General features: G+C 36.0%; 1 protein-coding gene across 4 annotated transcripts in view; it reads right to left on the bottom strand.

Annotated features, from left to right (window-relative positions):
• Positions 1-23,087, bottom strand: part of RhoGEF64C (Rho guanine nucleotide exchange factor at 64C) — a 648,841-nt gene extending 625,754 nt beyond the window's left edge. The window contains exons 1-2 of one of the 4 annotated variants that reach the window (XM_067787397.1): positions 20,628-23,087; positions 20,305-20,435 (exon numbers count right to left, since the gene is read on the bottom strand). The gene's annotated coding sequence lies outside the window, so the exon portion shown is untranslated. Of the gene's footprint in view, positions 1-20,304 lie in introns of all 4 variants that reach the window. The other 3 variants (XM_067787398.1, XM_067787396.1, XM_067787395.1) reach the window with 3 other exon arrangements.
• Positions 23,088-25,096: the final 2,009 nt, after the last annotated feature.

Below are 25,096 nucleotides of genomic sequence, written 5' to 3'. Positions count from 1 at the left end.
TTGATTTTAAACTTGACGAGTGGGAGAGGAATAGAAATAGAATAGAAAAAACCACCCCGTCGATGACTGTGGGAAAGAGAGGTGAAGAGGAAGTAAGACGGATAAAGGAAAAGTATAAAGAGACAGGGGAAGGCAGAAGGAGGGGAAGAGAATAGGGATTGGAATGTAGGAAGAGAGGAACATACAAAAATAGGACGAGAGATAGGGTATGAAGATACAGTTATGAGAAAATTGAGAGAAATCAAGTAAAAGAAAGGAAGTTGGAGAGAATCAATCATGAGCTACAACTAAATAAATATTAATTTCTGAAAGTCCTTTTTCTTGCGGAAAAACACGCCGAGTGAAAGTTGGTGTAAATGCTACCGAAATGTTCTAAAGTTTATACCTCTCGATTGGCTGGAAGCCTTTATTTCTAAAAGTCCGAGTTTAACTAGTTCTATCGGACTCAAAAAATAAAAATACATATTTTACTTTTATATGTGGACTTTTATGGAAAAATTTCGAAAAATAAAAAGCATGCATGATTCGACATGATATTGCTATAGAGATACCTGGGAACTCAAACATTTCCACCTAGGAAAATTTTTTGACCTGGACTTTTTCGACTCCAAAAAAAAAAATTATTATTATTTTCCATCTCTGCTCTGTAGTAAGATTGCGTACGATAAGCCCAAGCCCACCCCTGTATATAATGATATCTATATGTGGCCCAAAGATTGCATCCTTAGTCGCTGTAGTTCACTTTGGCAAAATCCTAAGATTTCTATAGTTCTGGTACTGCTCGCTCCTTATTTTCAGTATAGGCGTTGTTACACAACTCTTCCGCATCATCACCTGATGGGAACTGTTTGTTAATTAGCGCCACAAGGAACTCTTCACTACTGTGTTACAAACCCTGTCGCATATTTTATCAGTCCCTGGACTGTATCTCCCTTAGATAGGGCTTTACTCAGTTTCGCCGTTTTGCTGGAGCAATTTTTCACATATCCAGATCCTCAACAGATCGTTTTATTCGTCCAATAACGCCCCGGTTTTCGCAACCCAAACGAACAAATAGTTTGATATAAAATGAACTGGTGATATCAAAATAGTTCTTATTTACCGCTAACCTCAAAAGTTAGTATACTCTTAAAAATTTAGCAAAACTCAAAGAAATTTCAAGCTTTTTACTAAGAGTTTTTAGAATTTTCTGAGTATGCATTTCGTTTTATTAAGCATACTACAAATTGGAGGAGAAATTAGGACACAAGCTCTGCCGAGGTATATCCTTCCAGTCTGTTTGTTTTTCTAGTAATAATAAACGCACTATTACAATCATATCTATGTACAAACTGTACTTAGCAATACAGCAATACATTTTTTACCTTTAGCGCATAGGCGCAGTTCCGCATTTATCCTCGGGGAAACCCCGCTAATTACATTTTCACCTTTAGAATTTGCATACCTAAATAATTCTTCTCAAAATTGTATTTTAAGGACATTTAAATGTCATTGCATTGTTCCTATTAAAGGTGGTACTCATATTTACATATTTTATTGTATACGCATAAACTAAGTATGTATGGTTCTATATACATATGAAAGTGTGTACATATGTATATGCATTCGTATATATATATGTATGTACATATGTTTAAAGGTAGTTTATGTTACAAACGGTAGGCGTTTGAGTCGACAGGTCTACAGCAGAAAGTGAATGAATTTTAGGCGCTTGCTAAGCAAAACAAAAAAGAAAATGGAAATCCGCGTGAACGACAGAGGCCACAAAACAGTAGAACAATGAAAATATTGACACTACATCCGGAACACAATCTAATCCGCGGAGAATGTACATTTGCATATGATCAGTATGTACAGTGTCGTGAAAAAAAAAACTACTTTAACATGAGGCATGACTCTTTTTGCTCACTTTTTCGCACTTTCAGACACAGCGAAGTTAGGTTAGGGAGACAAATTAAGGTTCTACACTTTTTATACCTTTCATGAACATGAAATGGTATATTAACTTTGATCCGATGTTTGGAACGTTGAAAAATATAGAAGATGGACTCACCATTAAGTATACCGAATTGATCAGGGCGACGAACTGAGTTGATATAGCCATGCCCGTCTATCCGTCCGTCCGTCTATCCGTCCGTCTGTCTGTTTGAACGCAAACTAGTCCCTCAAGTCCCTTTGAGATATCTCAATGAAATTTGGCACAAGGATGTATTTTTGTATTATATTAGACATTTGTCGGATCCGGCAGGATCGGACGACTATAATATATATCTCCCATACAACCGATCGTTCAGATAAGACGATTTTGGACATTCCTGCCGCAATTTAGAAAGTATAAACGTGAAACTCGGTGACATATATTCTAATATAATAAGGGGTTTTTTGACATTTTTTATTTTATATTTATCTTAAAAATCATTTAGGTATGTACATCTGTTCACTATATATTTCTTATCTTATACATCCGATTATTTGGAGATTACGAACGGGATAAGATTATTGTTCAGCCCCATTCATGAAAGGTATGAAGTCTTCGGCAAGTGACAATTCAAGCATAAAATTTTCAATTTAAATTCAGATAATTGCATTTCAAGCCCAAAAAATTACTTTCCAATTTAAGTTCAATAAATTACAGGTTAAACTCAGAGTTTCCAAATTAAATTCAGGTAATTTCATTTCAAGTTCAGAAAGTTACAATTCAAGTTCAGACTTTCTAATTTTAGTTCAGTAAATTACAACTTAAATTCAGAATTTCCAAATTATTCAGATAATTGAATTGCTAGTTCAGAAAGTTACAACTGAAACCTAGTTTTTCCAATTTAAATTCAAAAAATTGAGATTCAAATTTATGGTTCCCAAATTGAATTCAGATTATTGCATTTCAAGTTGAAGCTTGCCAACTTTAGGTCAGAAAATTGCATATGAAACTCAGAAAGTTACAATTTAAGCTCAATCTTTCCGTTTTATGTTCAGAAAACTACAACTTAAGTTCCAAACTTCCAATTTAAATTCAGATAATTGCGATTCATTTTCGGAAAATCACAATTCATGTTCAGAATTACCATCTTTAGCTCAGAAAATTACAATTTAAGTTTGAAAGATTTTCAGGTAGTTTTTCTTTTATTTGTTTTCTGAATCCCATCCAATCTGTGTGAAATTCTATAAATACTAGGCATAGTTAATGAGTTGCACAAATGATTCACCAAAATACTAAAAAAAATTTTATAAAAAAATTTTAATTCAAAAAACTTGAAAATTTTTGCTTAGCCTCAAGAAATGTTTGGTCCCAAAACACCCCACTCACGTATCGAAAACTCCAATCTGCACATATTGCTGTTACTGTTTTAACAGTGCTTCGCGCTATACAAAAGGTACGACCACTCGCAAGTTGTCCTGAAAGTCCTCTAAAGATAGTCCCAACAAGCTTATAGTTTCAACAAATTTGGATCATAGGGATGCTAGGGACACATATTGCGTAAGTACATAGGTTTTAATTCCGGATAAGTAAAATTTCGTCAATATCCAAAACGAAAATGAGCCTGGGTGATATATATTTTACTGAATAGTCTGATTTCATGTTCGGCAAGAGTGGCATAATGTATATTGGGCGCGACACGGCAAAGGTGTCAACCAACTCTTTGTGGATAAGACTTAGGGCCTCCTCGTGCACTTCTAGATTAAAATACAGTGTTGATAAGTTGATAAGTCATCGTTCCGCTTACGGGGATGTCTCTGTAATGCCTGCCTGTTCTTCATCGTCGTGACTCTCATGCACACGAACCCATCCCAACACAATCTTGTTTTAGCGATCAAATCGTTGAGGATGCGAATGCTTTCATCTACGAGCTCAGAAGCAGAAATGTGTGACTGAAAAGACTATTCGACCGTACTGTTGAATGCATTTTAGCTTTTTTAGAAACATGTTCTGGAACTTACAATTTCTTCGCGAATACAAGCGAGAGTTAGGGACTCGAGAAATCGTAAACTAGGCTTCTGCTGCTTAATTTTTTTTTTTTTTCAAAACATTTTTAGAAAATTTCAGTCAACTAGAGCTTTTGATTTCTTCTCGAACATAAACGAGAATTTCGAGACTCGAGAAATCAAGAACTTGACTTCTCACGAGATTCTCGAATCTCAAGATACTCGTAAAGTTTGCGAGCTTCTCGACGTTCAATTTAGTCATTTCATTTCCCTTCATTACCAGTATTATATGTGGAGCATGCAATTTCTTTTCAAAACACTCACTTATTTTCGAGGCCTAAATTTAGTACTGGAAATTATGCGACAAAATTGAATGTGAAAAAGCTAGCAAGCTTTGCGAGTATTTCGAGATTCTAGAATCTGGCGAGAAATATCTTCTTTAACAAATCCGAGAATCATGTGCTCGTTAATCCTCTTAAGTACCTCGCTTGCAAATTATCCAAATTCATCAACACTTCGTGCTGCTATTGTACAGCGCAGCACTGTATCTGCACATGTGTGCATGTATGTTCACACAGACAAACTTTTGCAGATATTCATTGTTTTGATGGCGATACGACGCCATCGCTAATAACTGCTGATATTCCGCGAAATCCGGTCGATCGGATGCAAATCAATGCATCCGTTCGCTAAACCATTTTTGGTTTATATTTTCAAAATATGTATGCATACATACTTTTGTTTTTAATACATTGAAACTTTTCCGCTACGTCTGCTGCTTTTACCCGTCACTACGCTCTAGAAACGCCCCTTTTTGCTGAATTTCAAAACGATTTAAAGGTACAAAGGATCAAAAGGCATGCTATCATGTCATTCGCGTGAATTGCATAGGCAATAGCTACACGGCTACAACAAAAAAAGGAACTAACAACACAGGTGTGCCAACAATATAGTGTGCGTGTGTATGTGCGTTTGCTGTTCAAGTTAAAAAAGATCACAAAGGACGATTGCAGGCAGTCACAAAGGCAGGCAAACTAAAGGAAAAAGGTCGACGCTGCAGGCATCGCGGGTTAATATAAAAACGCACAGCATGCAAACAAATGCTCATCATTCGTTTATTAGTGTCCAAAGTGTGTCCAGTCGCTCTACAGGCTGTTTTCATTTGATAAATATTAATATTTACATTTGAAGTTAATACATTTTAATAACATACACGAATACAACATCATCATCAACGAAAATGGGTTCATTAGCTCTGAACAACTTGTACAACAACAGTGGCAGCAAAAGTGATAAGAAGAAGCAAAAATCCATTCACTATCAGCTGTTTATGTACAATCAAGAGTTGCGCCGACCCAATACACGTCAACTACGCATCGCCAAATCAAAAATATCACTCACCGATACCTTAATCACCCATAATGTACAGCATTTACATGATGCCACAATGGAAGATTTGCACATAATAAGCCGTGAAATGTCCTTTAAACAACATTTACAAAAACAAGTATCTCGATTTAGTCGACTCGCCGCATTGGGTATAAACGTAAATAGTTTGAATATAAAAAATAGTTTAACAACAACAAGCTTATAAGGAGAGTTCAACGAGTTGTAATCACATAGAGATAGTGGATTGTGCTCAAAATGCTTCTAGTTTTGTATAGTGTAACTTATTTATTTTGTTTAATATTTATACTGACTTTTAGTTGAGTTAAGTACCCCTGTGACTAAATATTTATTTTGTATGTAAATTAATTTTTAATAGAGTTTTAAGCAAAAATATGTGAGTAAAGAGACTTGATTTAGATGATAGAGCATTTTAAGATTGTTTTAATTGTGTAAAAATAAATAAATTGCTTGTATCAAGTACTAAATTTAATTATTTGACTATCTTTTATTTGCGTTTTTATAATCGTGACGCTCGATTCTGGTTCTTATAAATCGATGAATATTGGGACGATTTTCCGCCATTCATCTAATAAATCGTGAAGTGATAAAAATTACCGCTGATTACGTTGCAAACATGTTTCCGTTAGTTGAATAGGAATTCTATGAACGGGGAGTTGAAAAAATTTGCCAAAGAATTAATTATTCTCACATGTTTAGTACAAAGACTTTCACCATTCAATAAAATGTTAAATGAATAAATTACTAAAATAAAATTGAAATAAATGCTTGCAACAAATGTTTAAAAGCAAATGAAATAATAACTAACGATCATAGCTAGTTGTTGTTGTTCCTACTTCAACTTACGGAGCTCTTTCAGCAATCACAACTGATTATGATACACTGCAAACAGTCAGTTGAGTCATAGAAATTGTTGTTTAAGGGCGGCGAGTTTAGCCAACTGCAAATTATGTAAGATAAAGATATAGAAAAATCTTCAAGAACTGATTTTAAAGACATTTTAAAAATTATTGTATTAAAGAAATTTTCGCGTGACAAAATAAAATAGGTATCATTTTAAAGGAAAAATATCAAGCTTTTATTTAAAAATAAAAATAAAAACAAAAATATGAAAAATGCCCCTCTTTGAAAAAAAAAAAAATTAATTTAATAAAATTTTACTAAAAAATTTTTTTATATTTATATTCGAAAAGAATGAAAAAAATACTTAAAAAACCGTTTTATTCATTTCTTCTTAGAAAGCCAATTACATGATTTATGATTTATAGAAAAACGCTTCCACAAAAAAAATTGAGAATTCAGACGCTTATATCTCCGTAACCATCCAAAATTTTGGAGCGAACTTAAGTGAAATTAACATTACTATATAGCACAGCATTTTCACCAAATTTCATTCGATTCGAAGCGATGAAGCTTTTTAAATGGAACGGTTGATATACTTTACCCCATATACCGCATGCATCAAGTTGATAGCACAACGACTACACGTCGATAAAAAGCCGATAAAAGACCCATTTTTCATCTGCTCTGACAACGCAATACGTCAAGTAGCCTGCTATTATACCGAAAAAAATAAAAAATAAACAATAACGATACGGTGAGTTTTTAAGCGAGGATTACCCTTATTGCTTTTAGATGTATGAAAACATTTATTTGAATCAATTTTTAATTTATAATTTATTTAATAATTTGGGAAAAATTTAAACAACGTGACATCAGAACGGACAAGGCGACAGCTGTTTCGATTATACCTTGTAAATCTCTTCAAAGCCTTTTCTCCCGGGAGTGGGATTTGAACCCGCATTCCTACGATGGTTGAAGTGTTACAAAACGCATTCAGCCACGTCATGCCTTAGTTGTTGTAAACCTTATCCCAATTGCCTTCTTCGCATATTTTCTTTATTCATAGTCCATACGAAGTATGGTAAAGTTGTGCGTTGATAAGGCGGTTTTTCAAAGAAACTTGGTGTTGGTTTTGTTCTATTATAGAACTACAACGTATTAACCAACGTTATCTATTTGTATGAGTTTTTAAGCGGGGATTGCCCTTATTGCTTTTAAATGTATGACAACACATTAAACATTATACACTTTATTATTTTGCTTTATTAAACGCACTTTCATCAAATTTTATATTTTATAATTTATTTAATTTATAGTTTTGAACTTCGCTTTGCAAATAGAAATGAAAATAGTAGTCACAAAACTGATTCTCAATTCTTTCAGTTGCAGCTCAGTTCATTCTCAATTTCTTCTCACGCATGTAGTTGCCACACTTGATTGTTTCGAACAAAACTTGTAGTATAAATATTTGACATAACATCTTAAATAGAGAACTTGTAAGTTATAGAAAAGTAAAAAATCAAATCGCAGGTAGGTAATTCACCACTGGAGTAACTTTACATGTAACTCGGCAAGTTTAATTTTCGTAACACTTTAAGTTGAAACGATTCCAAAACAACTCAAACTTTTATGTTGTGGGAAACATCAACATTAAAAAAGGATGTTTTTTATTATCTTATTAAATTCGTTCGCGTGAGTTGAAATTCGTAAAAACTTGAACAACTTTGGAAAAATCCTGTTCATTCAAACAAAACTTTTGCAACAAGAGGGCGCAATTTTGCATTTCGCTTGGAGGAGAAGTTGCAAAATTGTTCCTGATTAATAGGTGTCCCGGTATCTCATAATTTTTTGCACAGTAAATTCAAAAAAGGGTTTTTCGTTTTGTATTGATAACTGAAAAACTAGTTTTTTGTTGTTTTTTCGATTTGGTGGTTTTCTGATTTTGGTGTTTTTTTTTAAACCAGTAGCACCATCATCATAAGTACAAAGTAAATAGAGCAGTGAGCGTAAAATTCTCTTTGAAATTTGCTCATGTATTGATTGTTGAAATCTGTTCAAATGACCAGTGAGATCAGTTGTGTTAATAGAAAAATCAGTTAGATTGATAAGGAATCTGTCAATTTTACAGAATTTTGTTAACTTAAGAACGACAATTTCTCTGCTGTTGAAACGACTAAACTAATTTGTTCGCTTGACAAAGAACCCGGTCGAGTTAACCATAATTCGATCAATTTCACCGAATCTCCGTTAATTCAAGAACAACAGAACTGATTTGTTGTTTTTACTAGCACCATTTCTTTCAGTGTAACAGTTAAAAAATAGCAGAAGTGCGGATTCGAATTCCACTCCCGGGAGAAGTCTTTGATGAGATCGAAACAGTTGTCACAAAATGGTTTCATATAATAAAGCAATAAAAGGCTTAGTAATACAAATTTTTACTGTTTTACCACCCAAATTTTTTTTGTTTGTATAACTAAAATAGTTATATATTTCATAGAGGTTTAAATATGAGCATTTCCCCTGTTACTTTAAAACAGTGGAATTATCATTTCTTCTTTACGTCATAGCTTCTCAACGGGTAAAGATATTTAAACCATTTTCATTTTGAATAAATCGTTGAACTCTGTACCTTAAGCACAAACTTTTGAGTTTTTGGTAGGGATACTATATTCAGTATTTAACAGCTTTTTATGCAAATTCACGAAAAGTCGTCATCGCCTCAAATTTTCCCAAAAGTTAAATTCTGCTGTACATCAATTTAAAAAATAAAAATTTAGTAAACTCTTATGCTATAGAAATGACAAGAGATTTTTAAATGCCACCTAGAATAATACCACATATATTTCCGTAAAAAAAAAATTCACTTTGTGCTCTTCAAGAGAGCGAGTGGAGTATTTCGAGTCAAAAAATGGGAAAATGCTAATATTTGACCGACTATGAAACAGGTTAAATATTTAAGTTATCCAAGTTTAAGTTATCATAGTTTTAGTTGGTCCGCTTTAAAAGGTTTGTTCCCACCGTGAAACACCGCGCTTTCAGTGCCCTCCATCATGAAAATGATTTAGTATAAGAGTTGTTAGTGCATATTTTAATAACCAAGTTTACTAGTTTACCCTACAGTTACTAAAACAACAAATTTTAGTTATTAAAAAAGCAGTTGCGATATTACCTTGAATTTAGATATACAAAGCTTTAACCAACTGATTTTATCAAAAAAAACCCCATTAGGTACCTATGTATGTACATATAATTCACTAAATAGTTATAAATGCTATGACAGATTTCTGCAATTATATCTTAGATAAATAAAATTATCTTATCTTTATACTAACAAATCAGTCTTGCTAAAGTTTGCAATATTTACAGCTTCCAAACGGTGTCAAATCAGCTAAAGTCTAAAACGCTAAACTGTTGCTACGTGCAACCCTATGGTATAAAAATAAATACAAAATTGTTTTTGCTGATAATGACTTACATAAAATGTAGGAGTGGAAATTCCTGTTCTTATCGCATTGCCGTCACATTTAACGAGCCAACGAACTGGCCAAAACAAGCCAAGCAAAGACATCAGTCAGCCAATTGTATGCCGGTTTTGTTATAGCAATGAATGTCTTTCAGAGAGTTTGCAAGCAAAACAAGTCAAATAATTCTAACTGGTACTTGTAAGATAAGTAAGATATTGAGATCATATTAACCTGTGCTAGAATTGAACAAATGAAGTTAATATTATGTTAATGTATGTGCGTTTGAATGACTGCATGGAAATAGAAAAATGCACTGCGTTTAGGTGTAACTGAAGAATTAAAAATAAAAAACATGTAAGGATCGGACTGTGCTCGGCTATGCCGAAGACTTCATACCTTTCATGAATGGAGCTGAACAATAACCTTATTCTTAATATCCAAATAATCAGCGGTATAAGATATGAAATTGTACATACCTAAGCAATTTTTAAGATAAATATAAAATAAAATAATTAAAAAAAACTTTACGTTAAACGGTTTAATTGAAAACAATACTTACATTAAGTAATAATAATATTAAAAGCTAGGAAATAATTAGGTAAGTCCTAGGTACTAGTCATCACACTCCTCATCAATCTAGGGCGTTGACCATAGAATCAAATAAAAGCGTTGGACGCATCATATTTTTATTAATAGTCATAAGTAAAACCAACTGAACCTTAATCAAGTTATGCTACGCCTCACATTTTTGGAAATTTCACGCGCCCAACGCTTTTATTTAATTGTCTGATTAACGCCCTAGATTGATGAGGAGTGTGATGTCCAGTACCTAGGACCTACCTAATTATTTTCTAGCTTTTAATGTTATTACTTAATGTAAGTATTGTTTTCAATAAAACCGTTTAAATTAAAAAAAAATTTGTTTAACTACGTTATTTTCAAGTTTTTAGTCTTTCTTTAATTGCCTATTAGTTCTCATTCTATTTAGTGACTCATTATTACAAGAACTCTTTCCAGACAATTTTTTACAATCTAAGTCCTCAATACATATTCCTTCCAAAGACTTTACTCGACTCTGCGCCACGTATGCTTGTCCCACCTCGAACTCCAAAGTATTTTGATGTCACTTCTACCGGACTGTATGTAATATTTGTTCCAAATATGAGCCAAAACGGACCACAAATACGAGTATTTTTAATATATCAATCCTTGCGCCACCTAGCGGGAGTTTTTTTTTCAGAAAGCGATTTCTAATCCCGTATGTAATTTTACATTCCAAATATGAGCTAAATCGGACCACAAATACGACGTTTTCAAATATTTCGATCCATGCGCCATCTATCGGAGTTTTTTCTTATTATGGCATTGTCATCGGGTTCTGAACTATAGTCCAAGTTTCAAGCTTGTAGCTTAAGGGGTTTGTTACTCAATTACAAAATTCTTTTCGTCGCACAGAGTAAAACTAAATAAAACCGTTTAAAAAGGTAGGCACTTTGTGTGAGGATGCAAAGTTTCACGTTTTCTCTGGTCTGCATGAAATAGATATACGTAGGTATTTGATGAAATTTGAAGCTTCTAGCCGTTAGAAAGGTGGCAGAAATGACAATTTATATGGGGTATATTTTATATATACCACCGATACGTAAGCATTCGGTAAAATTGTTAGCCTCTAGCTATTAAAATGGGGCAGTAGTTACGAAAAGCTTCTTATCGGAACAATCGGTTGTGGGGGATATATGCTATATATATGACCGATCTCATTTAATTTTCAGGCAACAATATTTGCGATATATGAAAGCATAAGGCGAAGTTTGAAGCCTCAATCTGATAAATTGACGAAAATAAACAAAAATCCTTTTTTCTGTAAAATCGGTTGTATGGGGGATATATGTTATAGTGGTCCGATCCGGCCTGTTCCGACAAATGTCTTATCGGGCACCTAAATATTCCCGCTCACAAGTTTTATCAAGATATCTCAAAAATTAAGGGACTTGTTTGCATACAGACTGACGGACATGACAGGCTAAATCAACTCTGCTCCTCATACTGATCATTTCAGTATGCTTATTGGTGGTTCTATATCTCCTCTTTAAGAGCTTAAGAAGAAAACTAAAAGAAAAAACTAAAAGTTTATAATAACATATTTAGAGAAAATTTTTAAAGAACTTATTTCGTTATTTTAGCATGGACAAGACTAACACGAATCCGCCAAGCGTGGGGTGCGGAAGAAGAACGCTTTTGATGGAAATCCGTCAAATCAATCTTCAGCACTCCAAGGCGGCTTCCGCAAATTTGGTGCTCTGCCTTGAAAAAGGTGGAGTGGATATAGTCCTTGTCCAGGAGCCGTGGCTGAGTAGTAACGGCAGAAAGATTTCTGGATTGAGGACTGGAAAATTCAACACCTTGGTTCATGGGGAGGAGGCAGGTAGACCTAGATCCTGTGTGCTTGTTAAAAAAGAGATTAAAGCTTTTATTCTCTCTAATTTCAGCAATGCTGACGTAACCAAGGTCTGCCTCGAGCGAGGCAGTAATGAAATGTGGGTAGTCTCAGCGTACATGCCCCATGGGGACGTAGTGGGACCACCACCTGTGATACTGGGCGAAATCACCGCTGAAGCAAGGCGGAGAGGTGTTGGCGTGATCAGCGGTGCCGATGCTAATGCGCATCATAGCATCTGGGGAAGCTCGGATACCAACACTAGAGGTGAGTCTTTATTTACTTTTATTGTAGATGAGGGGCTTTGTAGATATAATAGGGAGAATGAACCGACTTTTATTACTGCGGTAAGGGATAAGGTCCTGCACATCACCCTGGTTAGTATAGAACTAGAAGGTCGGATATCTGGTTGGAGGGTTCTCAACGAGCACTTCTTCTCTGATCACCGATATATTCAGTTCTCGCTGAACGAAGAACGTCCCGGTAAAATATCTTTTAGAAACCCTAAAAGTACTAACTGAGACTTTTATTGTAGGAAGCTGGGAGAGCTGCTGCCTGCGGCGCCTACCGTTAGTTCGGACCTGTCCGAATCTGAGATAGACGTTCTGGTGGAAAACTTCACCTCGACAAGCAATAGCGCCTTTCAACTGTACTGTCCATTGAAAACTTACAGGGGGAAGGGCAAGCTGTCCTGGTGGTCGGATTATCTTGACGACCTAAGAGCGTCCAGTCGGCGGCTCTTCAACAGAGCCAGGAGGAGCTGTTGCCTGCGGCGCCTACCGTTAGTTCGGACCTGTCCGAATCTGAGATAGACGTTCTGGTGGAAAACTTCACCTCGGCAAGCAATAGCGCCTTTCAACTGTCCTGTCCATTGAAAACTTACAGGGGGAAGGGCAAGCCGTGCTGGTGGTCGGATTATCTTGACGACCTAAGAGCGTCCAGTCGGCGGCTCTTCAACAGAGCCAGGAGGAGTAAATTATCCTCGGACTGGGAGCTCTATAAGGTGAGTCTGGGGATTTATAAATATGAAATAAGGATAGCCATGCGAGATTCTTGGTGAAGCTTCTGCGAAAACGTAGAAGGCTGCAATGAATCCGCGAGGCTTAGAAAAATACTCTCTAGGAGTCGCGCTCCTCTGGGGTATCTGAGAGATGATGGTGGGAAGTGGTCGATGAGTAGCGAGGAGTCCCTAAGGCTTTTACTGGATAATCATTTTTCCGATGTCCCAATTGCGCAGGGATCTTCGCCTGCATGGTCGGCGTTCGTTGGCCATGCAGAAGTGCCTGCCATTCCAATACGGGAAAGTCAAATAACATGGGCTATAGGGTATTTCAAGCCCTATAAGTCTCCGGGCAGGGATGGAATCATTCCTGCGCAACTTACAAATTCTTTGGGGACTTCCTGCCGCTGGTTGGCCATCATCTACACTAACTGCCTCAGGCTTAACTATATCCCGAAATCCTGGCACACGGTTAGGATTATTTTCATTCCGAAGTCCGGCAGAAGCTCTCATGTATCACCTAAGGATTTCAGACCAATCAGTCTCTCGTCGTTTTTTCTTAAGACGTTTGAGCGGTTGATTGACCAGTACCTACGGGAAAGGATACCTCGGGGGTCACTGTCGGCTTCACAGCATGCGTACTGCAAAGACAGATCGACGGAAACGGCTCTCCATTCGATTGTAAAGAAAATAGAAGGGTACCTAGAACACAAAGAGTATGCTTTGGGTGCCTTTCTAGACATCAGGGGGTTTTTAACAATGTCTTACCGGGGGAAATCGAGAGAGCTCTGGTGGGTTTAGGAGTCGAGGCGGCTCTGGTTGAAATTATTAGCAAACTTCTATGCGGCAGAATTGTCGCAGCGGAGTGTGGAGGGGCCATAATTAAGAGGGAGGTGTGCAGGGGCACGCCACCGGGGGGTGTCCTATCTCCTCTGCTCTGGGTTGTGGTGGTCAACGAACTTCTTGTGGAGCTGGAGACCGATGGTTGTCGGGTCGTTGCCTATGCAGATGACCTCGCTATCCTAGTCAGAGACAAATTTCTGGGCACCCTGCGCGATGTTCTGCAGGGCTACCTGAATACTGTGGCTAGGTGGGCTGAATCATGTGGATTGGCAGTCAACCCGGGAAAAATGGAATTGGTTCTTTTTACAAGGAGGTATAAGATGCCCGATTTCAGAACTCCCACTATTGGAGGGTTACCGTTGGTACTTTCTGATAGGGTTAAATATTTGGGTATTGTTTTGGACAAGAAACTGTCCTGGAGACCCAATGTGGAAGATCGGGCCCGGAAGGCCGCCGTTGCCTTGTACTGCTGCAGAGGGGCTATTGGAAAGAGATGGGGACTCTCGCCAGGAGTAGTACACTGGCTTTATGAGATGGTGGTCAAACCGATTCTGCTATATGGGGTGCTGGTCTGGTGGAAAGCACTGGACACGGCGAGCACCCCCAAAATCTTAGTGTCAGTGCAACGGACGGCGCTGATAATCACAGCGATTTTTAATATGTGACTTTGACTGAACAGTGATATACCAGTATGAGCTAAATCGAGTGCACAATCACACTTACACTTAATCTTAATCACAGATCAAATTAGAAAAAACAGAACACATCGGTTGGGTTCTAGACACAAAAATGCTCAATCACCAGTAAATTTTGTGCGATTTTTAAGTTTACGACCGAACTACCCTGTTGTTGTTGTTGCTGTTGGGGAGTGTTATCGATGTTGATGGTCCCTTTCCGGATACAGATCCGTTACGTTACGGTAACAAGCACCATTAAAATACTAGCCCGACCATTTCGGGAACGGTTTGGTATGACCACACGCAACCTTCTAGGCCATCCCACCCTCCTACCCTCTAGATCTATGAGGAACTTGGGGCTCGCCAGAGCCTCGGCTGTCTAAAAAACAGGATTCTCCACGGGTAGGTGAGGTTGCCATTTGTGCTGAAGAAGCTATATATTGCGCTGCCAATCCCTTGAAAGGGTTGCGCTACACAAGCCATTGAATCAGTTTGGTATTTTAGTCGCCTCTTACGAAAGGCAACATGCCGCGGGTATATTCTAAGCCCCCTAACCCGCTGGGGACAAACTACGACCCTTCTGGTTTCCCAGAGCACAGCTCCAAATAGGATATTTGTTATACTTTTAGGCAGAGTGTTATTAGTTAGAGTGATTTTTTATCGATTATTGGTTGTTATCGAAGGGCTTTTTATTTATTATCGTTAGATATCGATTATTAGATTATGGTTATTAATCAAAAAGTTCTCAAATTATTATAAATTTGTTATCGAACATTTATGAATTCGTTATTAAAAAGTTATCGATTTGTTATCAAAAAGAGTGCGATACGTTATCAATTAGCCCTTTAAAAGTGAGCGATTATTTATCTGAAAGATATCGATTATTTGTCGGTATATTATCACAAAATTTATCGATTTCTTATGAAAAAACTATCGCAAATATATCAAAAAGTTATTGATTTCTTATCAGAGTGTTTCAAATTTGATATCGGGCTGTTTCGATTTGTTTTGACGACTTATCGGCTTGTTATGAAACATAACCGATTAAGCTTCATTACAGAATCAAAACATATTTATAACCTGTCCTTTAAAACGCCAATAAGGCTGCAATGAGAAGCCGATGACTCGGCGAAGGGATGCATATAATAAACCGATAACACGGCAATAGTAATAAAACAATAACTTGTTGTATCGGTTGTTCCTCAACCGCTGGGCGAGTCCTTTTTACTCAAAATAATGGTTTTCTAGACGTCATCTGCATGTCTACACATTGAACTTCAAGACTACATGGTACTGGCGCCTTTTTTATCTCCAAGTTAAGCCGCCTTTGCGATTTTCCTTTCAACACATCCCTACTCGACTATGCCTTTCAAAGATATCATGTATGTGATCAGGGGCAAGAATGATTTATTTTAAATGTATTTCGCAGTATACATTTTTTAACAATCTTGTGTGTTTTCTTCATTTGAAGGGCCTCTGCAAGAATTGGGGTTAAAATGAAAAATCTCAATATTCTTTTTTTATTTTTTTGCATCTCAAATTATTGCCTAGATAAATGTAACCATATACATTTGGCAACACTGATTGCAATGCAAAGCTAGAAGAAGCTGTAAAAGTGCCATATTCTGTTGCAACAAAGATGAGATGCCTGAAAGCAACCACAGTGACAATGCAGTCAAAAGCAGTCGCAGCAACAGCAACAAACGTGCATCATTTTGTATGCAACAACAGACAATGTGGGTAAATACCGATTTCGGGTGATTGGAGAATGGCAGTGGAGCAGCCAAGCAAACGACAACAACAAAGTAAGTTAAAGGCAGTGAATGAACAGCAACAACAACATAAGAGACGTAACAACGCAATACTCACACGGCATATTCCCACGAAACGTGATTTGTGTTTGTTCGTGTTGATAGTTGTCGTTGGTGGCATAGTTGTTGTTGCTAGTTTGCTATTTTGTACTAAGTTTTTCTTTCTTGTTGTTGCTTTTTTCTTTTTTGTTCAACTTAGATATGTAAGTTATTCTAAGAAAAAATAAACAAAGTTACACATACTAGTCTGCTTTGCTGTTGTTTTTGTTTTTTTTTTTTTTTTTTGTACTTTGTATTGTAAGTTTTTCGACTTACTTTGTCTTCTTCCCCACCCTAATTTTGTTTTTATTGTTTATGTTGTTATTTTGTGAAAAATCCACTTGGCATTTTGCTCAGCACCGCCATCACCTTCACCAAAATGATCGTCTTTCTTGCTTTGTTTGTTACTTGGAAGGGGCTCGATTACAATTCTGTATGTTATAATGTACATATGTACGTACATATGTATATATTTATTTACCCTCGCGCGTCTGACTCAATACTGAACAGCCTGTCTATGTAATAAAAGTGGTACAAGTACGGGCTTGTCACCACAAGAATGTTGCTTATGGATCAGAGGGTATAGAAAAGCTCTTTTGGTTGCTTGCTAAAAAGTTGCTAAAGGCGACTGTCTTTTTTAATAGTATTTTGTATAAAAGGCGCGGCTGTCATTAGTTAGGACAACTAACATGATCAGTAGGGATCTACTTCACTCTCAACTGGTATATGCACAAAGAGACACAACTTTAAACAAATTTCAGGCCGGTTACGAACTGACCGAGAAAGGTACGTAAATGGATAAAGCTGCGGTATACAATTTTCGACTTCAGCTCTGGTTCATCTACACGAGGATTTTCGTAATCACAATCTCCTAAATACTAAAGAAAATAAGCTCTCAAAGCTTTGGCAATCTCATTTAAATTCGATTGAGAAGCTAAAGTTGCCTAATATACACGCTCACAAAATTTCATCATGATATCTCGAAAATTGGGGGACTAGCTTGCGTTCAAACAAAGAGACGGAAAACTAAGCGGGCATGGCAAATTCAACTCATCTTGTCTTGCTGATTATTTCGGCATACTTATAGACTTATCTCTTTGCTTCAAAAGACTTGTAGTTTCGAGATGTGTACCAAACTTGATATAGCACTTCATAATCATAAAAGGTATTCAAATAGCTTGGTAATGTACAGATACGGCCAAAGAAGGTAATGGGCGCGCCGCTTAGAATAAATAAATACTAGGCGTGATAACCTCTGTAGAAATTTAAGGCCGAGCTTATCTTCCTATTTGCGTCGCACTCCTTTGATTTTTCCTACAAATTGGCCAGACCGGACCTGCATATTTTACGCCGACTCCGAACGGCACCTGCGAGGCAAAGTGTTTGCCAAAACAATGTCGACGGGCGACCTCGCTATAATAGAAAAAGTTTGTTTTTAAGTTTTTGATGTTGCTTTTCCAGGTAGTTGAACCCGGGATCTTCGGTGTGGCGGCCGCCGAACGCGACTTTTTACATTTGGTAAATTGTCAGGAGCAAATTTCCATTCACCATTATTTGTATGCCCCTGTGGGTTATGGAGGGCTTAGACTATAAACGCGGTAGGTTGGCCTGTCGCAAAAGGCAACGAAAATCCAAATTCCGCCAAGCTCGGATACTGGCACGTAAATCTGCCTTCCAAAAAATAACAAACCTCGGATGATAACGATTTTTATCAGATACGACCACGGCAAACGTTTAACTTTTAGGAGACGGTACCGATGCCCGGCTGTTTCGGTTGGTTGATCAAGGCAAAGGCCGAGATCACCACCGTAAAGGTAGTACGATGAACCGGGCAAGACAGAAAGAAGGCGCTTACGCACCAATAGCCAATGCAGAAAAAAGTATATATACTCTTTCTAAGAGAAACTGGTATGAACATATGTACGATGACTGTCCACGCTGCTGATATCATAGGTTTCCAGCGAGCCCGCAAAACAACTGACGAATACCTCGCTGTCTATGAAAAAATGGCGCTACATACAGGACAACCCTGCAAACTGGTGCGGCAATGTGCGGTATATTAAAGCGTTGTCCTGATGCGACGAAGGAAGATATACGCCTATTTAGAAGGAAAAAACTTAATGGAGAAAATAGAGGGTGAGAGCAGCTTCAGATGCGGGCTGATAGTATGATGATCTAAAATTCTAGAAAAAAATCCGACTTTTGGAAGATATAAATTGAAGAGTATGAAGGATTCCTTTTATCTGTGAACCAGCATTGACAGCGAAAACAATGCCAACTATAAATCGAATGGATACTAGCTTTTACGAGTAAGTGCTACTTTGGACTGAGAAGTCAAGTAAAAAGTAAAGTCCTCTCTCAGCAAACAAAAATCACACTCCACAAGTTGCTCGTCATACCTATCCCGATGTATGGCTAAGAATCATGAACGAGATGGGGTGTAGTGTGTTCGAGAGAAAAGTTATGGTCCAGTCCGTGATGCCGATGGCGAGTATTGAAGAGGTATAATGATGATCTGTATGAGCTTAACGCAAATATGCAGAAGTGCAGCAAATAAAAGACCGAAGGCTTCGTGGGCTAGTTTATATTAAGCAAATGGACGAAACATCTCTTGACACCGCAGTTTTGAAGCAGAGAAAGCGGCAACCCTCCGCAGTTATCGCGAAACATCCATAGCTGATGTGACTTTCTGCAAAGCGAACAAATTCGCTTAAACAGTCGAGCATAAATCAATGATGATATAGACTGTCCAATTTATTAAAAGTACTGCCATCTTGTTTTTATTACTAGCTTAATGGACAGTGCTTAAACCTTTATTCGCAAGGTTCCATAAGATCTAATAGATTCGGGCGATACCTAAGAAAGCTGTTGTCATATGTGTTAAGCTGTTATTGAACTTTGAACCACGTTTTAAATTTCAGGCTTCTAGCTCGCTTAAGCTCTGATCACATAATTCCAAATCTCGACTCCTCCTATCTCGACTCGTGTGCCACCTAGTGGACATTTTTCTGCTTTTGTTGCATTAGACCTGATTTAAGTGTAAGGTTTCACATATTTAGTCCAATGAGAAGTTACATAAATATCGATCGGAATATACCTCACGTTCTGAATAAGTTTTCCAAATATCTTAATCCCTGTTCTATCCAGTTAAATTTTAGTTTGCTTAATATTATACATATGGGGTATTCCATCCCATTTCGACCAATTTTGAACTCGGCCCCTTTAGAATTGGCTGAAGGTTTTTCTTCTTTTTCTAGCTTACGAAAGACGTTTTTCAGAATTTTTTCAAATTTTTTCATCCAACTCAAAAAAAGTTATGAATTTAAAAAAAAACACCGTTTTTATTTTCAAAATGCTATAACTTTTTCAAAAATTGACCGTTTGGGATCTTTTTTTCAATTAAATAAAAAAAATAGCGGCCCACTTCGGGGTTAGTGGGGATGATTGCAGAATTGATTGAAGTTTTTTATGAGAAAAAAAAAATGGCGAAATTCGAAAAATCTTGAAAAACTGAAAAATTACAAAAAAAAAAACTTAACAAATTTTTTTATATTTTTTCCGAAAAGTACATTTAAAAACAAATTTAAAAAAAAAAAAGATCCCAAACGGTCAATTTTTGAAAAAGTTATAGCATTTTGAAAACAAAAACGGTGTTTTTTTTTTTAAATTCATAACTTTTTTTGAGTTGGATGAAAAAATTTGAAAAAATTCTGAAAAACGTCTTTCGTAAGCTAGAAAAAGAAGAAAAACTTTCAGCCAATTCTAAAGGGGTCGGGTTCAAAATTGGTCGAGATGGGATGGAATACCCCATATACAAAAGTCCATTTTCATATACTTAAGTTGTTTTCTTAACTTTTCTTACCTCATTCTAAGTTTTTGCAATCTCGCTTTCAGAAACTTTACCACCTTCGTTTTTTTTCTTTTTGTCACTTTTATATAATATACTTTACAGCTTCAAATGTTGCGTGCATAAACATTTCCTATCTTCAATCACTAAATGTCACAAAGTGTAAAAATAATTATTGCGCAATAAAAACATACACGAAGTAATTATAGCTGATGATATGCAATTGAGTATAATCTCGTTTATTTTTAAATACATTTTAACGATATAAGTAATTGCTTTTCCTGAAATTGCAACCCAGTGAAGATTTCGAATAGAGATTTTCATGCAATTTTACTTACTCGGAAATTCTCAATGAAAGTATTTTGCAAAGTAAGCAAATATGTTTGAGCTAAATGCACAATTTTGCGTATTTTCTTTTCTTCAATAACTTTTAAGCATTTTCTTTTGAATTTTATGAAATTGCATATTTTTCAAGGAATGACTTAACACTTTTTTTTTGCATTTTCTCAAGGTTTAGTAATCAGTAAAATTTATTATATAATTATTTTATTGCACAATATGGGGTTATGAAAAACGAATTGTTATGTTGAGTTGCAATTTTTTGCACTTTTTGATGTGTCTTCGTATAAAATTTGCTTAAGTTGCATAATTCTTTTAACATTGCTCTTCCTTTTTTTCAATTTATCTTTAACTGAAACTTTTTTGCAATGCTTTTTTATTTTGTTTTTTATGTTTTGATGGAAAATTGTGTTAAGTTATAACATTTTTCATTTTGTTTGAATTTATTCTATTTTTGTATAGAATTTTTTAAGTTGCAAAATTCTTTCAACTTTGCTTGCCAAATTTTCTATTCTTTTTTTTATCAAATTTTGTTAAATTTGAATTTCTTTTTTTTATTTTGATAGAAAATTTTGTTAAATCACAAAACTTTTTAACTTTTCCCGAGTATTTTTTTTTTGCGTTTTTGTATTAAAAATTGTTTTTTTTTTTTTTTCATTTCACTTGCTCAAGGTTTAGTAAATAGTACAATCTGTAATATAATTATATAATTATTTTATTGCACAGAGTTAGGAAAAACTAATGCTGAAGAGCAATTTTTAGCGCCTTTTAAATAAAATTTGCTTAAGTTGCATAATTCTTTTAACTTTGCTTGTCCGTTTTTCCTATTTTTTTAGGTTTTTTATATTGGAATTTTGTTACAGTGCTTTTGATTTTTGTTTTTTCATGTTTTGATAGAATATTCACTTTTTTCACTTTGCTATAATTTTTTCAATTTTTTTAAGTTGCAAAATTCTTTCAACTTTTCTTGTCAGTTTTTCCCTATTTTTTTAATAAATTGTTGTTAAATTCAAATTTCTTTTCACAATGCCTTGAATTTTGTTGTTTTTTTTTTGGTTTTGATAGAAAATTTAAACGTTTTTTTACTTTTCTTGAGATTTTTTGTTTTTTTTTTTCAAATTTGTTTATTATTATTTTTTATTCCTATAAATTCTAAGTTTTTCATTTTTTTTTTTTTATTTTTATATTGTTTTATTTGTTACTTCAAATTTTTTTAACATATCCACTTACAACTTTGTTACCATTATCACTCCTTCAAATAAACATTCACACATTACACATTTTATGTTTGTATGTAAGTAAGTATCATCAGTGTATATTTTGAATTAGAATTGCAAATATATTTTTTTATGATTTTTTTAGACGAAATACGATTTATAAAACATAAAATTTATTTTTATATATTTTTTTTTTTTAACAAAATCGTGTAATCTCACCAAAGAACCATTCGCGCAACAGCGCGTCTATATAATATGCGCCTGCGCCCAGCGCAAAAGCCAAACAAGCGAAATCCAATGGACGTTCGTATTTGTGTAGATTGGCTAAGACAACGATCGACACCAATATGCGCAATGCGAAGACCAATGTAGCCAGCATCACCAAACGGCTGTCGCACGCCAAGCAAGAGCAAGAATGCAATCAGCAACAGCGAATAGCAAAAAATGCAACCAACCAAACTGGCGAATGCACCCAAAAACAATTTGCTAGCGGCGTTCTGTTTAAATGCGAAAACGTCAACGAAAATGAAATGCAGAATGCAGAATGAAGAATTACCGAATTGAAATTCGTTTTACAAGTTTTGCAGTAAGCATGTAAGTGTATGCTTATTTGTGCACGACGATACACCAAACGAAGAACTTCTAAAGTCAGCAATACACAATTTTTTTTTTAATATTTTTGTTTTTAATTTTTTTGGGTTTCAAAAGTTGTTCAACACTGCCGATGGCGGAATTACTTACAAAAAAAAAAGTTAGCACACGTAACTGAAAATATTCAAATATTTTTTTAATTCCCACTAAAGCAATGTCGTGCACTCCAAACTGCATTTTCATTTTCAATTTAGTGAGAATTTATATACAAATAATCTCCAGAAATGAAAATTCAAAAAGTAACAAATTCAATTTTAAATAAATAGCTCACTCTTCAAACGTAAAATAGGCCAACCCAATCATTTATGTAGAAAGCAAAAGACATACATTAATTAAGTCAATTGCACATAGTGTTATTCACACATACAGGCACACACGCTTAAGCTTTGCTGAGCCCCTCTTGCTCTTCACTTCACTTTACGATCGAACGCCGCGTACACGCAAGCTTTTTTGTTAAAAACTTGAACCAAATATGCACGATCACGCGATCTTGTGCGCTACGTTCAAACACGACAACGGTTCACTAACGAATGCTGCAACTCTTTACAGCAGCAACTCTAAGTTCTGACCAATTTCGAACTTCGAAAGACGACAACAACGACGACGATCGCTTTAAACACCTAAAAGTGTACACGCAAAGAGTCAGCTGGCCAAACACTTCTTAAGCGCATAAACAAAAACCAGTTGGTTTACTCCAAATTCAAAATATAAAAAAGCGAAAAAATGTATGTAAACCTCATTCGTGCCGGAGATAAAGCCAAAAAAGTGCACAAATGCAGAAGAGAAAGGCATAAAGGCGCAAACAGCAAATTTGTTGTACTGTGCGCACGCCGGCTGTTTCGAGTTTGTTGTTTAAGTCTTTCGTGTCTAGCGAGCTACACCAAGAGAGAGTGTGAGCACGATTGCTAGAAAAGAGAATGTGAACGCTTTTTTGTTTGGTTAGTTTCATTAAATATTGTTTTATTAGTTTGTGCAGCTGTGTGTTTCTTTTTGTTTGCTTAAATGAGTAATTTCTTCTTTCTTACTAACTGTAAAAATTTATCGAAGTTTGTCTATTTTTTAACTCGTGACTTTTTTTTCATGTTTGTAAGCGTTAAGCTAACAATATTGTTTACTGCCAGTTTTATTTACAGTGTAAATTTTAATAGCAAATAATAGCCGTGTTTTTTAACACGCGCGTATACGTTTCGTTTGCGCGTGTAAAGAAACGCCTATCTTCGCTTAGATAATGCTTAGGAGACCCATCTAGCGGCTGTGGTTAAACAACAAGCTACAGCAACAGGGTGTACCGAAAAGCGGAGACGCAACGCTCTGATAGCCATAGGGTATAACATATAGCTGAATCAGTTGCGATGAATTGTGGACACACATAGAATACATAGAATTAGTGTAGAGGGTGAAACAAAGACACATATTTCAGTTACATCTGAGTATAATGCGTATTGAAATTTAGTAGGACAAAATTTATGCGCAGCAATTTCAGAGGTGTATTTATAGTTTGTCGCTTAGCAGTCAATATAAAGTTTAAGCGTAAACGGATATATGCGTGTTAAAAAACACGGCTATTGTTGAGTGTATTTATTTAAGAGTTTCTTTTTTTTCGTCTTTTTAACTGATAAAAAATTAAAATTTCTTTTTCACCAAAAATCTTTCAGAAAAGGGAAAGAAACAATTTTTTAATGGAAAAATGGGAATCGTTCTTGATTTTGCGGTTATAGTAGCAGCGTTTAGCTCTATTGAATCACACGTATACATAAAAAAAAAATAAAAATAAATGTAAGGCCCAATATCCTCCGAATAGATCTAAGGCCGAGCTTCTCTTCCAATTTGCGTCGTGCTCCTCTTGATTTTCACTACAAATTGGCCGGACGGGACCTACACGTGTTATGCCGAATCCGAACGGTATCTGCAAAGTAGATGAGTTTTCAATGAGAGCTTTTCATGGCAGAAATACACCCGGAGCGCTTGCCAAACACTGCCTAGGGGCGACCCCTCTTAGAAAAAATTTCTTCTAATTGAAAAACCTTATTTCTCAAATTTTGATGTTGCTTTGCCCGGGGTGCGAACCCATGGCATAAGGTGTGGTAGGCGGAGCACGCTACCATCACACGACGGTGGCCTCCAAAAAAAAAAAATATTTAAATAATCATTTTTTGAATGGGAACCAAATAGAGGGTAGATCAGGTGTAAGAAAGATTGTGGAGAGTTGTTTCATAGCTATAGGGTGGAGGCTCCAAATATTTATGTTACGTACGTTAAAGCGCAATACAAATGGGCTAATGACCACTACAAATGTTCATAAGGTCAATTGACTTTATGTCCTTTTTATACTCAGCCCCCCCCCCCCCCCCCCCCCCCCCCCCGTAATGACATAAACTAATCGAGATAGATATAGACTTCTATATATTAAAATGATTTGGGCGAAAAAAGAAATTCATTTCGCCATGTCAGTCCATCCGTCCACCCGTATGTCTTCGAACACGATAACTTGAGTAAGTTTTGAGGTATCTTGAAGAAATTTGGTATGTAGGTGGGCGCTCATCTCAGATCGCTGTTTAAAATGAACGAAATCGGACTACAACCACGCCCACTTTTTCGAT

This window comes from Eurosta solidaginis, chromosome 5, assembly GCF_040869045.1.
Source record: "Eurosta solidaginis isolate ZX-2024a chromosome 5, ASM4086904v1, whole genome shotgun sequence".
Lineage (NCBI taxonomy): Eukaryota > Metazoa > Arthropoda > Insecta > Diptera > Tephritidae > Eurosta > Eurosta solidaginis.
This window is presented reverse-complemented; position numbering and strand designations above follow the sequence as displayed.